Below are 16,320 nucleotides of genomic sequence, written 5' to 3' on the forward strand. Positions count from 1 at the left end.
TGAGGTGACAGCGGCACAGTGGTATACAGTTGGAGGGAGTTATGGGAGTCTTCAGCATGACTCCTGACCCCATGAAATATCATGTTATCATGTCAAACAAGGGCAAAGAAATCTCCTGCCGATTACCACATGCTGCCCTCCCTCAGCTGATGAATTAGTACTCTTCCATGTTGAACACCAACTCGAAGAAACACAAGGTTATCAAGGGCACACAATGCAATCTGTACCACAGCTGACTGAGCTGGCTGGGTCCTGAAGGACATAGCGGCTAGACTGAGTCTGTGGCAGGTGGTGAAGGAGCCAACAAGAAGATAAAACGTATTTGTCCTCATCTTCACTAATCTACCTATCACAGATGCATCAGTCCATGACAGTAGTGATAGGGGTCAGTCAGTGGATGTACAAACAGTTGGACGATACATCACCTGAGTGAGACACAGAGTGAATATATTTGGGAATTTGGAGCAAAGTAAGAATTTTGGGCAGCGGGAAAGAGGCGCTCTTTTGCTTTTTTGCTTTCTTACTTTTTCATCTTCAGAAAGTAGTCTTGCCCTACTGCAGGAGCAGAGGCTACAAGGGAGAGAGCTGATTGGTAAGTAATGGGTAAGTTGTTTAAAAGCTACATTAAGGAAAGATAAGAGTTTCAGCTTTTAAAAATATAACTTAAATAATTTTCTACTTGGCATAAATTTAAGGTAAGTGTCTTTTAACTGAAAGTGTGAGTGGGGAGCTCAGTCTCATGTTTTGCACGTCCTGCAGTATGTGGGAATTTGTAGATGCTCCATGCAGTCTGGATGATCACATTTACAGGAAGTGCCATCGGTTTGACCAACTTGAGAATCAGATTTCGGAGCTTTAAGCATTGGCTGGAGACACAGTGGTGCATCCATGAGGATGAGAGGTTTGTGGACAACATGTTTTTAGATGTTATCACCCCACAGCATGAGGAAGTGCAGCCAGAGAGGGAATGGGTGACCACCAGTCAGAAAAAGTGTGGGGGGGAGGGGGGGCTGGCAGGCAGAGAGCCAAGATAATCCCAAAGTGCATCTCACTCAAGAACCATTTGTCTGTGTTGAAAAATGGTGAGAGCGACAGTTCCTCTGGGGAGTGCAGCCAGAGCCAAGTTCACGATACTCCCACAAGAGGGAGGAGTAAGAACAGAAGAGCAATAATGGTAGGAGGCTCAATAGTGAGGGACCCAGACAGGTGTTTCAACGGCTGCAGATGTGACTCCAGGATGGTGTGTTACCTCCCTGGTGCCAGGGTCAAGGATGTCACTGAATAGCTGCAGGACATTCTAAAGGTGGAGAAAGCTGAATGGTCAGAGGTCGTGCTTCACATTGGTACCAACGACATAGGTAGAAAGAGGGATGAGGTCCTGCATCAAGAATTTAGGGAGCTAGGTAGCAGATTGAACAGCAAGATCTCAAAGGTTGTAATCCTTGGAATACTGCCAGTGCCATGTGCTAGTCAGTATAGGAATAGGAGGATAGAGCAGATAAATGTGTGGTTGAACAGCTGGTGCAGGAGGGAGGGCTTTAGTTTCCTGGAACACTGAGTTTGTTTCTGGGGAAGGTGGAACCAGTACAAGTCAGATGGGTTGCACCTGAACTGAAATGGGACCAACATCCTTGCGGGGAGGTTTGCTTATGCTGTTGAGGGGGGTAGAGGGGGTTTAAACTAATTTGGTGGAGAATAGGTTAGGGAGTGGAGAAACAGTAAGGGATGATGCACAGCTAAATATAGAAGAAATAAGAAGGGGGGCTGAAGGGAGTAGTGTAAAAGAGGAAGTAGTGTTATAATATTGTTCAAGGAGAAAATTACTGCTGTGAGGAGGGATGTTATCTCAGTAGGTTCCTCAATTGAAGCCACTTGGGTGAAACCTAAAAACAAAAAGGGGCCAATCACATTGCCAGGAACGTCCTAAACATCCCCAAACAGTCAGAGACAGAAGAGCAGATATGAATGAAAATCTCAGAGAAATGTAAAAACAATAAGGTGATAATGGTCATGGATTTCAACTTCCCTAATACTAATTGGGATAGTAAAAAGTCTTACAACACCAGGTTAAAGTCCAACAGGTTTGTTTCAAATCACTAGCTTTCGGAGCACTGCTCCTTCCACAGGTGAATGAAGAGGTATGTTCCAGAAAAATATATATAGACAAAGTCAAAGATGCAAGACAATGCTTGGAATGCGAGTATTAGCAGGTAATTAAGTCTTTACAGGTCCAGAGAGAGGGGTAACCCCAGGTTAAAGAGGTGTGAATTGTTTCAAGCCAGGACAGTTGGTAGGATTTTGCAAGCCCAGGCCAGATGGTGGGGAGTGAATGTAATGCAACATGAATCCAAGGTCCCGGTTGAGGCCATACTCATGTGTGCGGAACTTGGCTATAGGTTTCTGTTCGGCGATTTTGCGTTGTCACGGGTCCTGAAGGCCGCCTTGGAGAACACTTACCCGGAGATCAGAGGCTGAATGCCCTAGACTGTGGACGTGTTCCCCAACTGGAACGGAACATTCCTGCTTGGCGATTGTCGCGCGATGTCCGTTCATCCGTTGTTGCAGCGTCTGCATTGTCTCACCAATGTACCACGCTTCGGGACATCCTTTCCTGCAGCGTATGAGGTAGACAACGTTGGCCGAGTCGCACGAGTATGTACCGCGTATCTGGTGGGTGGTGTTCTCACATCTAATGGTGGTACCCATGTCAATGATCTGGCATGTCTTGTAGAGATTGCCATGGCAGGGTTGTGTGGTGTCTTGGTCGCTGTTATGAAGGCTGGGTAGTTTGCTGCAAACAATGGTTTATTTAAGGATGCGTGGTTGTTTGAAGGCAAGCAGTGATGGTGTGGGGATGACCTTGGCAAAATGTTCATCTTCATCAATACGTGTTGAAGGCTGCGAAGAAGATGTCAAAGGAACAAAATCGATGGATCTGGTGTATAACATCGGTTGAAGGTCCTGAGCGGTGAGGAGTTCTTGTTCAAACTTGTGCATGAAGATGTTGACGTATTGAGGTGCGAATTTGGTCCTCATGGCTGTTCCGTGGCCAAATTCGCACTTCAATATACCAACATCTTCATGCACAAGTTTGAACAAGACCTCCTCACCGCACAGGACCTTCAACCGACGTTATACACCAGATACATCGATGACATTTTTTTCCTTTGGACCCACGGCGAAGAATCACTGAAACGGCTACACGATGACATCAATAAGTTCCATCCAACCATCAGACACACCATGGACTACTCTCCAAAATCGGTTGCATTCTTGGACACACTCGTCTCCATCAAGGACGGTCACCTCAGCACTTCGCTTTACCGCAAACCTACGGATAACCTCACGATGATCCACTTCTCCAGCTTCCACCCTAAACACATTAAAGAAGCCATCACCTATGGACAAGCCCATCGTATACACAGGATCTGCTCAGACGAGGAGGAGCATAACAGACATCTACAGACGCTGAAAGATGCCCTCGTACGAACGGGATATGGCGCTCGACTCATTGATCGACAGTTCCAACACGCCACAGCAAAAAACGCACTAACCTCCTCAGAAGACAAACACAGGACACAACCGACAGAGTACCCTTCGTCGTCCAGTACTTCCCCAGAGCGAAGAAACTACAACATTTTCTTTGCAGCCTTCAACACATCATCAATGAAGATGAACATCTTGCCAAGGTCATCCCACACCCCCACTACTTGCCTTCACACAACCGCGCAACCTCAAACAAACCATTGTTTTCAGCAAACTACCCAGTCTTCAGAACAGTGACCATGACACCACACAACCCTGCCAGGGCAATCTCTGCAAGACGTGCCAGATCATCGACATGGGTACCACCATTAGACGTGAGAACACCACCCACCAGGTACGCAGTTCATACTCGTGCGACTCGGCCAACGTTGTCTACCTCATACGTTGCAGGAAAGGATGTCCCGAAGCATGGTACATTGGCGAGACCATGCAGACGCTGTGACAACAGATGAACGGACATCGCGTGACAATCAGTGATGGTTAGCAGTTTCAAATTCCTAGGGGTGCACATCTCCAAAAATCTGTCCTGGTCCACCCACGTCGACGCTACTGCCAAGAAAGCACAACAGCGCCTATACTTCCTCAGGAAACTAAGGACATTCGGCATGTCCACATTACCCTTACCAACTTTTACAGATGCACCATAGAAAGCATCCTATCTGGCTGCATCACAGCCTGGTATGGCAACTGCTCGGCCCAGGACCGCAAAAAACATCAGAGAGTCGTGAACACCGCCCAGTCCATCACACAAACCGGCCTCCTGTCCATTGACTCCATCAACACCTCCCGCTGCCTGGGGAAAGCGGGAAGCATAATCAAAGACCCCTCCCACCCGGCTTACTCACTCTTCCAACTTCTTCCATCGGGCAGGAGATACAGAAGTCTGAGAACACGCACGGACAGACTCAAAAACAGCTCCTTCCCCGCTGTTACCAGATTCCTAAATGACCCACTTATCATAGAATTTACAGTGCAGAAGGAGGCCATTCGGCCCATCGAGTCTGCACCGGCTCTTGGAAAGAGCACCCTACCCAAGGTCCACGCTTCCACCCTATCCCCATAACCCAGTAACCTCACCCAACACTAAGGGCAATTTTGGACACTAAGGGCAATTTATCATGGCCAATCCACCTAACCTGCACATCTTTGGACTGTGGGAGGAAACCGGAGCACCCGGAGGAAACCCACGCACACACGGGGAGGATGTGCAGACTCCGCACAGACAGTGACCCAAGCCGGAATCGAACCTGGGACCCTGGAGCTGTGAAGCATTTGTGCTAACCACTATGCTACCGTGCTGCCATTATGGACTGACCACATTAACACTACACCCTGTATGCTTCATTCGATGCCGGTTCTAATGTGGTTACATTGTATATCTTGTGTTGCCCTATTATGTATTTTCTTTTATTCCCTTTTCTTCCCATGTACTTAATGATCTGTTGATCTGCTCGCAGAAAAATACTTTTCACTGTACCTCGGTACACGAGACAATAAACAAATCCAATCCAATCCAATCGCCAGGCAGAAATGTTCCCTTCCAGTCGGGGAACACTTCAGCAGACAAGGGCATTCAGCCTCTGATCTCCGGGTAAGCATTCTGCAAGGCGGCCTTCAGGACGCGCTAGAACGCGAAATCGCCGAGCAGAAACTTATAGCCAAGTTCCGCATACATGAGTACGGCCTCAACTGGGACCTTGGATTCATGTCGTATAACATTCACCTCCCACCATATGGCCTGTGCCTGCGAAATCCTACCAACTGTCCTGGCTTGAGACAATTCACACCTCTTTAACCTGGGGTTACCCCTCTCTCTGGACCTGTAAAGACTTAATTACCTGCAAATGCTCAAATTCCAGGTATTGTCTTGCATCTTTGACTTTGTCTATATATATTTTTCTGGAACATACCTCTTCATTCACCTGAGGAAGGAGCAGTGCTCCGAAAGCTAGTGATTTGAAACAAACCTGTTGGACTTTAACCTGGTGTTGTAAGACTTCTTACTGCGCTCACCCCAGTCCAATGCAAGCATCTCCACATCATGCCTAATTGGGGATAGGCAAAGGGAGAAAGGCTTAGAGGGGTCGAGTTCTTAAGATGCATCCAATAGAGCTTTTTGAGCCAAATTTTAGAAACTCCTCCAAGAAAGAGAATGGTACTGGACCTAATTTTAAGGAATGAGCCAGGCAATTTGCAATCGAGTCAGTGGGGGAGCATTTTGGTGATAGTGGTCATAACCAGTAAGATTTAATGTAGTTATGGAAAGAACAAAGATAGACTGGAAATAAAGGCTCTGAAGGGAAAGAATTAATCTTCTCTTAGAGAGGCAAGGATTAATCATGAATAATCAGCGTGGCTTTGACAGGGGGAGATTATGGCTGGGATTCCCCGGAGCCTGCGCCGAGTCGTAGAATCGCAGGTCATGCCGGAAATTCCCGTCACGCTGCTCCGACGCCAGGGCGCGATTCTCCGGTGACTGGAGAATCGGCGGCAGTTGCGCGCACGTGGTTGATGCGTCGGGGCCCATTGAATACGGCCCCCGAGGCAATTCTCCGTGGTTGACCGGCTGAGTTCCCGCCGAGTTCCGCCGGCGTGGTTCTAACCTGGTACCACCCGGCGGGAGCTTAGACCCGTGGCCGTGATGGCCATCCTGGTGGGGGGGGAGAGGGGGTGGGGGGTTCAGACTCTGGGGGGGCCCTGCATGATGGCCAGGCCCGCGATCGGGGCTACCGATCGCCGGGTGTGTACGATCTGGAGGGGGCCTACCTCCTTCCGCCCGGCCCCGCTGTGTGGCTCCGCCACGTTGCACGGCACCAGCATGGAAACGGCCACCATGCGCATGTGCCATCACGGAAACAGCCACCATGCGCATTTGTGGACCCGTGCTGGCCCCCTGCAGGCCACTGAATTGCTGGGCCAAGAGGCCCGTTGATGACGGCGTGAAACACTCCAGTGTTTACGCCGGCGTCAACGCTTAACCGGGATTTTGGAGAATCCTGGCCCGTGTCTGACAATGAATTTTTCGAGGAGGTGACTAGGTGTGTAGATGAGGGCAATGTAGTTGATGTCGACTACATGAACTTCAGTAAAGCTTTTGACAATGTCCCGCATGAGAGACTGATCGAGAACGAAGGAGCCAATAGGATCCAGCGCAATTTGGCAAATTGGCTCAGTGGCAGGAGGCCGAGAGTGATGGTCAAAGGTTGTTTTTGTCACTGGAAGCCTGTGTCCAGTGGTGTACCGCAGGGATTGGTGCTGTGTCCCTTGCTGTTTGTAGTGTACATTAATGACCCGGGCATGAATGTGAGAGGTATGATCAGTAAGTTCGCAGGTGACATGAAAATTAGTGGTATGGTAAATAACAAGGAGGATAGCCTTGGATTACAGTGTGATACAGATGGGCTGGTTAGATGGGCAGAACAGTGGCAAATGGAATTTAAATCTGAAAAGTGTGAGGTGATACATTTTCTGAGGACTTCTGAGGACTAAAAAGGCAAGGGAATACACAATGAATATTAGGATACCAGGAAGTACAGAGGGCCAGAAGGAACTTGGGGTGTTTGTCCAAAGTTCCCTGAAGGCAGCAGGACCTGTAGATAAGGTGGCTAGGAAAGTATATGGGATACTTACATTTGCATAGAATGTACAAAGAGGCAGGTAATGATGGAGCTGTATAAAACGCTCTTTAGCACAGCTAGAGTAAGCACTGTGTACAGTTCAAGTCATCACACTATGGGAAGGATATATTGCACTGAGAGAGTGCAGAAGAGATTTGCAAGGATGCTGCCTGTGCTGAAGAGTTTCAGCTATGAAGAGGGGCTGGTTAGGTTGGGATTATTTTCGGTAGAGCAGAGAAGGCTGAGAGCAGACATGATGAAGGTATACAAAATGATGAGGGACATAGGGAAAGAGCTTTGCCCCTGGTAGAAAAGTCAATAACCAGGCGTATATTTAAGGTAAGGGGAAGGAGATTTAGAGGGGATTTGAGGAAAAACATTTTTACCAGAGGGTGTTGGAATCTGGAACTCACTGCCTGAAAGAGTGGTCGAGCTGGGACCTCTCACAACATTTAAGAAGCATTTGGTTGAGCATACAAGGCTGCGGATCAAGTGCTGGTAATTGGGATTAGAATAAATAGGTGCTTGACTGCCAGTGCAGATACAATGGGTCAAAGGCTCTATGAATGACCATTGCGTAGTCCTTATGGAGACCAAGTCCAGTCATCACATGGACAATATCTTCCCTTGTGATGTTTAACATTGCCATTCACTGTGCTCAGTGGGATATATTTCGAACAGATCAAGCAATTCAAAGCTGGGCATGTATACGGAGCTGTGGATTATTATTAGCAGCAAAGTTGTATTTAGCCAAAATCCATAACTTCATGGCACAGCACATCCACTATTCTGCCATTACCAGCAAGCCAGGGAATCAACTCTGGTTGTACAGAAGCACATGCCAGGAGCAACACCAGGCATACTTAAAATGAGGTGTCATCCTGATGAAGTTACAACACAGGACTACTTGTATGTCAGACAGCAGAAACAGCAAGTGATAGCGAGAGCTAAGCAACTCTGCAACTAAATGTAAGCTTTGCAGTCCTGCATCATCATGAATGATGGTGAACAATTTATCAACTAACTGGGGGAGGAATTTCCACAAATATCCCCATTCTCAATGTTGGGGGAGCCTTGCACATAAGTGCAAAAGACAAGGCAACCATTTGCAACTATCTTAAGCCAGAAGTATTGAGTGGATGATTCACCTCAGTCACCTCCGGAGGTCCCCAGCAGGATGAGTCTTCAGTCCAATCCAATTCACTCCACATGAAATCAAGAAATAGCTGAAGGCACTGTATGCAGCGAAGGCTATAGGCCCTGACAATATTCCAGCAGCAGACTTGTGTTCCACGGCTTGTCACATCCCTAGCCAAGTTGTTCTAGTACAGCTACAACATTGGCATCTACCTGCAATGTGGAAAATTGCTCAGGTATGTTCTGTACACAAAAAGCTGGGCATATCCAACCTGGTCAATTCGCATCCCATCAGTCTACTCTTGATCATCAGCAAAGTGATGGAAGGTGTCATTAACAGTGCTATCAAATTACTCTTACATAGTAATAACCTTTTCACTGACATTTAGTTTGGGTTGTACCAGTGATGCGCTAAGCGTCAAGAACCACAAAGACATGTGAGACTTTAACTCAGGCTTTAATATACTACATGGGAGGCTTACCCAACACAGACGACCCCAGACAGAATGGGGCCGGTCCCAGAAGAGGGTTCTTATACTAACTCCCGGGGAAGTGGCTAAGGCGGAGCTCTCCGTGGCCAGGTCGGGTTACCTACCAGTGACCGAACCTCTGCAGAGCTACAGTACAATACACAGTATTACAGGGCCACGTTACGCACAACTATTATATACTATGTACAATGGTAGGGAAGTACAGTGGTGTATCACCACAACCAGGGACACTCAGCTCTTGACCTCATTACTGTCTTAGTTGAGATGACATTGACTGCCCTGGACTTCAAGGCAGCATTTGTCATCAAGTAGCCATCGCAAAACTGGAGTCAATGGGAATCAGGGGGAAACTCTCCACTGGTTGATGTCATACCTGGCACAAAGGAAGATGGTTGTAGTGGTTGGAGGTCAATCATCTCAGTCCCGGGACATCACTGCAGGAATTCCTCAGAATAATGTCATGGGCTCAATCATCTTCAGCTGTTTAATCCATGACCTTCCTTCCATCATAAGGTTGGAAGTGGGAATGTCTGCTGATCATTACACAATGTCAGCACCATTTGTGACTCCTCAGGTACTGAAACAGCCCATGTGCAGATGCAACAAGATCTGGACAACATTCAGCCTTGGGCTGATAAATGGTAATTAAGTAACTTTTGATCCACCATACAAGTGCCAGGCAATGACCATCTCCAAAAGGAGAGAATCTAACCATTGCCCCTTGACGTTCAATGACATTACTATTGCTGAATCCCTTACTATCAACATCCTTGAGTGTTACCATTGACCAGAAACTGAACTCATAGATTATCATAGAATGTACAATGCAGAAGGAGGCCATTCGGCCCATCGAGTCAGCACCGGCTCTTGGAGAGAGCACCCTACCCAAGGTCAACACCTCCATCCTATCCCCATAACACACTAACCCCACCCAACACTAAGGGCAATTTTTGGACCTAAGGGCAATTTATCATGGCCAATCCACCTAACCTGCACATCTTTGGACTGTGGGAGGAAACCGGAGCACCCGGAGGAAACCCACGCACACACGGGGAGGATGTGCAGACTCCGCACAGACAGTGACCCAAGCCGGAATCGAACCTGGGACCCTGGAGCTGTGAAACAATGCTACCGTGCTGCCTTAACTGGACTAGCCATCGTCATTACTGTAGCTACAACAGGAAGTCAGAGGCTGGAAATTCTGTGATGATTCTGCTAAGACTGTCCACCATCTACAAGGCACAAGCCAGTAATCTGCTGGAATACTCTGCACTTGCCTGGATAAGTGCAGCTCCAACAACACTCAAGAAGCTCGACACCATCGAGGACAAAATAGCAAAATAGCTCGTTTGATTAGCACCCCATCCAACACCTTAAACATGCATCCCTCCATCACTGAGTGGCAGCCATGTGTACCAACCTCAAGATGCATTGTAGCAATGTCATGGTGAGTTGCCTTCTTGAACCACTGCAGTCCATATGATGTAGAAACACCCTTCAGGCAGTTGGGGAGGGAGTCCCAGGATTGTGACAGTGACAGTGAAGAAAAGGTGATATATTTCCAACTCACAATGTTGTGTGGCTTAGAGGGGAACTTGCAGGCGGTGGTGTTCCCATGCTGCCCTTGTTGTTCTAGGTGGTAGAGCTTACAACTTGGCCCACCTCATTTCCAGATCCAGCAGCGCCTCCTTTCTCGTTGGACAGGAAGTATATTGCTGTAGAAAATTCTCCTGAACACCTCTACTCTTGCCCCTATCCCAGGTTATATTTGCATAATTGAAGACAATCAATATAACTATTTTGTAATTGATAATCAGCACTCTCTTCTCATACATAGATTTACATAGAATTTACAGTGCAGAAGGAGGCCATTCGGCCCATCGAGTCCGCACCGGCTCTTGGAAAGAGCACCCTACCCAACGTCAACACCGCCACCCTACCCCCATAACCCAGCAACCCCACCCAACACTAAGGGCAATTTATCATGGCCAATCCACCTAACTTGCACATCTTTGGACTGTGGGAGGAAACCGGAGCACCCGGAGGAAACCCACGCACACACGGGGAGGATGTGCAGACTCCGCACAGACAGTGACCCAAGCCGGAATCGAACCTGGGATCCTGGAGCTGTGAAGCAATTGTGCTATCCACAAGGCTACCGTGCTGCCTTGGGCTTGTGGTGCAACGGTAGCACGTCTGACTCCAAATCAGAGGGTTGCGTGTTCAAATCACGTCAGGCTCACGGAGATTTTCTTTTTGTGGGCAGCACGGTAGCACAGTGGGTAACACTGTTGCTTCACAGCTCCCAGGTTCGATTTCCGGCTTGGGTCACTGTCTGCGTGACGTCTACACGTTCTCCCTGTGTCCGTGTGTGTTTCCTCCGGTTGCTCCGGTTTCCTCACACAAGTCCCGAAAGATGTGCTATTAGGTAATTTGGACATTCTGAATTCTCCCGAACAGGTGCCGGAATGTGGCGACTAGGGGCTTTTTACAGAAACTTCATTGCAGTGTTAATGTAAGCCTACCTGTGACAATCTTCGACATGCCTCTTTTTTCAGCAATACTCAAGTTCTTTATTATCAAATGACTACTTTGTAATTCTTGAACATCTCTAAGTTCCTTGCACATTTGTCCTTCTACATCTTTCCCCATATGCACCCTGTGCACCACCTTAAACTATATCAGGTTCATCCTTGCACAAGAGGAGGTCCCGTTTACCCTTCGCAGTGCCTCACTCCATACTCCCCAATTGATCTCCATTCCCAACTCTGCTTCCCATTTCTCCTTGCTCCCTGCTCCCCCAGCCACTTACATATATCCACAATTCTTCCCTCCTCTGCCACATCCGGAAGCAGCAGTCGCTCCAGCAGGGTTTCTCCCGGCAATCTAGGGAACCCCTTCCAGACCTTTCGTGCAAAGTCCCTAACCTGTAGATACCTGAACTCACTACCCGTCGGCAGCTCTACCCTCCCCATTAGCTCCTTCAGACTGGCGAACCCTTCCTCCAAATACAAATCCCTCACCTTGACCAGCCCCACTTCCCTCCACCTCCTGCATACACGATCCATCCCCCCCGGCTCAAACCCATGATTCTCGCACAGCGGCGTTAGCACCGACATCCCTTCCACCCTAAAATGCCCCCTCAACTGATTTCATATCTTCACCGTGGACTGCACCACTGGGCTCCCTGAATACCTACTCAGAGCCATTGGCAATGCTGCCATCACCATAGCCCTCAAACTAGACCCCTCACAAGATTCCTCCTCCACCCTAACCCATCCTACCCCTTTTCCTTCCTGTTTTGTTATGTTTCCTTTGTAACATAAGCGGCTTCCTTGTGTTGCATTTGCCAAGGAAGGTCGAGACGTGTAGATAACTTCAACGCATTTATTTACACTATGTACACTTTTATAACTTGAGTTTGACACTACTGCTAATCCTATTGTAGCTACCTAAACTGACTGACCAGCTGCTGTCTTCCACGTGGTGGGTGTGATAATGAATCAACCCTGTGCCTCTCCTCACTGACTGTCTCCACTGGCCGAAGGGGCTGATCATGTGTGTGGTGTCCTTTATGTATGGGTTGGTGTAATGCCCCCCTGTGGTCGTGTCACCTCCTTGTGTATCGTGAATGTCCATTGGTCGCCTCCCACCTAACTTATCTATTGGTTGAGTGTGTGTGTGATGTTTCTGGTGCTCCCTCTAGTGTCTGTCTAGCTTACATGTATTTACAGTGATGCACATCACCACATCCTCCCCTTTTTATATGTTCATATTTTCTGTACACTTGAAGAAAAACTGAACAAAGAACAGGTAGAGAAGGTAAGGTATATACACGTCATGGGAACGGTGATTAAACAATAAGTCCAAATCATTCATGTGAGTCCATAAACCATCAATCACCATGGTCAAATGTCTCTCTTGGTTATGAACGCCATCAACAGGAACCAAGAAGTGGGTGAATCACTGCGCTGTCCGCTTTGGAGTCTTTTTCTTTTTTTCTTTTTATGTGTGGTGGTGCTGGCGGATGGCATCTTGTAGCTGATGGGTCGTTGACATTGAAGAGGTACCCTCAACAGTATCATTCGAGGTCATGGATGTGCCAGATTTTGAAGTCGGATGAGACTGTGACACTGGTTCTGGCCACATGCTGTGCTGGAAGGGTGATTCTGCTGAGAAGCGTTGAAGCATGTCTATTTGGAGACAGAATTGCTGCTCGCATCAATGTCTGGTGATGGTGTGAAACTAGAACCTTGCATCTGATAGGAATATGCTGTCTGGCCAGGCTGGGGTGCAGCAAACCCTGGGCTGTAACGAAGGCATCCAGTCTGTAGTGCAGATTGCGCTGGCGGTAGTCCTCCTTCGGTCTTGATTCCATTAGTGGGCAATCCGTAGTGCTGGCCTGTTTGAGAATATGCTGCATAGACTGCTGGCTGCTGCAGGCTTGAATACTGGGTTTGTCCAGCATGAGCTGTCATTGGCCGCACTGTCGGTGTGGAACAGATGTGTGGACAAAGCTGTGGTGAAAATTGGTGTATTCCTCTTGGACTGTAGCTGCTGCTTGTTATTGCTGATCCAGTGTGATTGTCACGTGATCCATCTCCTGTCGTTGTGGCATCTGCTGTCACCCTGAGCGTGCCATCACTGAGGTTGCGACACTGCCTGTCATGGAGTAAAGTCTGGCTTACGTGAATCATAGTCGGCGTTTGGTTGCTCCCCATCTGGAGTCTGGTCTGTTTTTTGTTGATGCACCCCGTCCGGAGTCTTAGCAGGTTCACTGGAGTCAGCTGAGATTTCTTGAAGCTGCACGTCTGGAGTCGGAACATGCAGGAATGCATTGACTAGTGGAGAGGTTCGAGCAATTGAGGGTGAAAGTAATGTGGTGTCACCAGAGTCACCAGTGGTCTCACCGTGATCGTCGAGTGCCTCTGTACGCACTAGCTGAGGTCTGTCACTTTGCACCTTTTGCATGGGAAGTGGGATGCTGTCGTCACTCGTTTCACATACCGTGGGTAGATCCTCAGTAGCTGCTTGCTATTAACTAGGGTTGGGTAAATTGTCAGAGTTTTCATCTGGTGGTGCAAACCATGTGGGTAGACTGTCATTGTCTTGACGTTGTCCTTCATTTGGGCTTTTCTTCTTTGGAATTTTAAATCTTCCCCCAGACATTACAGAACCTTGTTCATTTCCCTCAATTTCTCCCATATGTAGGGCATCAAATGTTAGATCCAATGTTTCTTTCATCATTGTACTAGTTTCCAAAGAACAGTCCGTTTCAATTTTCTTCTCAGTTACTTCATATGCATCCTTTTCTAATGTACATGCCTTCATAGTCTCTGACTCTGATTTTGCTGGGACTGGCACAGTCACAGTCTCTCTTTTACTGTTCTCAATTGCCCACACTCTTCTCCCCAGACATAAATGCTTAATCTCTGGAGTTAATGTGGTACAATGGATAATCGAGTCGACCTTATCTGCATCTTCACCATCACTGGAAAGCACAATTGGTTCACTTGAAACTGCTGCGGGTTTTAAGTGCTTTATCTGGCTACTCGATGTTGGTGTCCTCAGGATTCTTGCTCCAATGTTCTGCTCATTTATCAGTGGAGTGTGCAGAGGTTCAATGCGATTAATATTCCCATCAGGGGTTGAAACGTCATTACTGACTAACTGCTGATCTCTGAAGTTGGGACTTTGGGGTTTTGTATTGAAAGGAGACAGTTGTCCCTGCTGTAGATATGATTCAGGTTGTGTTATTTCCATTAAATGAGGATCAATGCCTTGTCCATTTTTTTGATCCGTACTAAAGCAATGGCAATTTTCAGTCTGCTCCTTGCAAATTAGACATACAAGCAATTTCTTTAGCAAATCCTCAGCATCCTTCTATGACTGTGCAGCATTATTAATATCTCTTCGACTAGAATGATCCTGAAGGTCAGCGCATAATCCTTTTTTCTTCGGGCTTGGAAGAGGCGATTCCTTTGGCTTGTCTTCATTTGGGCTTGAACAGTCATCAGCGCTGTGCCCTTCATTGTACCATGATAGACCGTCATGGTCGTCCTGCTGTGCAGTGGAGCGTGGTAGACTGTTATAGCCTTCTTGCTGTTTACGCGAGCATGGCAGACTTGCATCGTCTGCCGCTAGTTGGTCAGAGGAGGTTGCTAGACCCTCATGGTCTTGTTCCTGCAAGGACTGCGCATTGGAGTCTTGCGTTGCTTTTATCGTGGAGGCTGTCCACGAGCTCTCTGTGGAGGCTTGTGACACTGGAGTCACTTCTTGTTCGTGCAAGGACTGCGCTCTGGAGTCTTGCGTTTCTGCAATTGTGGAGTCTGTCCACGAGCTCGCTGTGGAGGCTTGTGACTCTGGAGTCACTTCTTGTTCATGCAAGGACTGCGCTCTGGAGTCTTGCGTTTCTGCAATTGCGGAGTCTGTCCACGAGCTCGCTGTGGAGGCTTGTGACATTGGAGTCACGTCTTGTTCCTGCAACGACTGCGGTGTGGAGTCTTGCATGTCTTCTTTCGTAGAGTCGGGAACCCTGAGCGGCGCGTGGACCACGCTCTGTGTGGCAGCAGGCCGCTCTCTGTGGGCTTGTACTGCTTTCTTTCTCTTAATTTCAGGCTGCAGCATCATCCTGCACTGATGAGTTGGGACGTCATATCTGCAGGGTTGAAGATCCTCAAATCCGAAAAATGAATCCGCATCTGCGTCGGATTCAATGTGGGGGTCACCAATGTGCAACACGAAAGGTTCGTCCGAGTCGTAGTCGTTTTGGACCATGGAGCTGCCATTGGGCTCACGAGGTCCAGAAAAAATGTAAAGGTCGGTATCATCGGTTTGTGCATAGGTAACTGCTTGTTGCAGGGTTCTTCGGAAGTTAAATTCATTTCCTGGTTCAATTCGAGGCATTGTGCTGTCATTCCAGGTGAAGGAAGGTTGTTTTACAGCTTTAAAAGATATTTTCTTTGATTTGGGACATTTCCCCTTTAAATTGGTGCGGTCTGGGGCCTCTGACGTCATGACGCGCGTGACGTAGCACGTAGGAAGCGATTGCGCATGCGCAGATCACTGTTCCTTTCCCGATGGCCGTTTTCTTGATTGCGCATGCACGGCGTCTCGCGCATGCGCAAACGAACCTTCCGGTTCTGCGCACCTCTCGCGCAACTGCGCTAGTGTAGTCCCTTTAGCAAGGTGGCCACCGACCTCGACCCAAATCGCTCTCTGGTCCGGGCCCTCGGCCTCGAGGTGAGTACTGGCGCTTCTCTTACCTTTCCTTGCCGATTGGAGTGTGTTTTCCTCACAGTATTTGCCAAATTTGTCCAGGACTGCCTGGAAGTCGTACCTGTTTTGCCCCTTGGAGAACTTGAATTTTTAAAAGATTTCTTCTGCTCTGGCACCGGCGATGGTCAGGAGAAACTCTACTTTTTCATTATCGGCCAGGTCTTTAAGTTCGGCTGCCACCAGGTAGAATTCAAACGCCTGACGGAATCGCTGCCAGTTCTCGCGGAGATCGCCGTGGCACTGGAGCGGCT

The 16,320-nt window shown here is 48.1% G+C and overlaps 1 long non-coding RNA gene and 1 other non-coding gene across 2 annotated transcripts in view; both read left to right on the forward strand.

The window, feature by feature from the left end:
• The window catches only part of LOC140394829 (uncharacterized), a 73,917-nt gene that overhangs the window by 33,064 nt on the left and 24,533 nt on the right, over positions 1-16,320 (forward strand). The gene's annotated exons all lie outside the window — the stretch shown is intronic.
• trnaw-cca (transfer RNA tryptophan (anticodon CCA)) lies at positions 10,962-11,033 on the forward strand. Its single transcript has one exon. It is a non-coding gene; the product is annotated as a tRNA-Trp (tRNA).

Source organism: Scyliorhinus torazame, chromosome 18 (assembly GCF_047496885.1).
Source record: "Scyliorhinus torazame isolate Kashiwa2021f chromosome 18, sScyTor2.1, whole genome shotgun sequence".
Classification (NCBI taxonomy): Eukaryota; Metazoa; Chordata; class Chondrichthyes; order Carcharhiniformes; family Scyliorhinidae; genus Scyliorhinus; species Scyliorhinus torazame.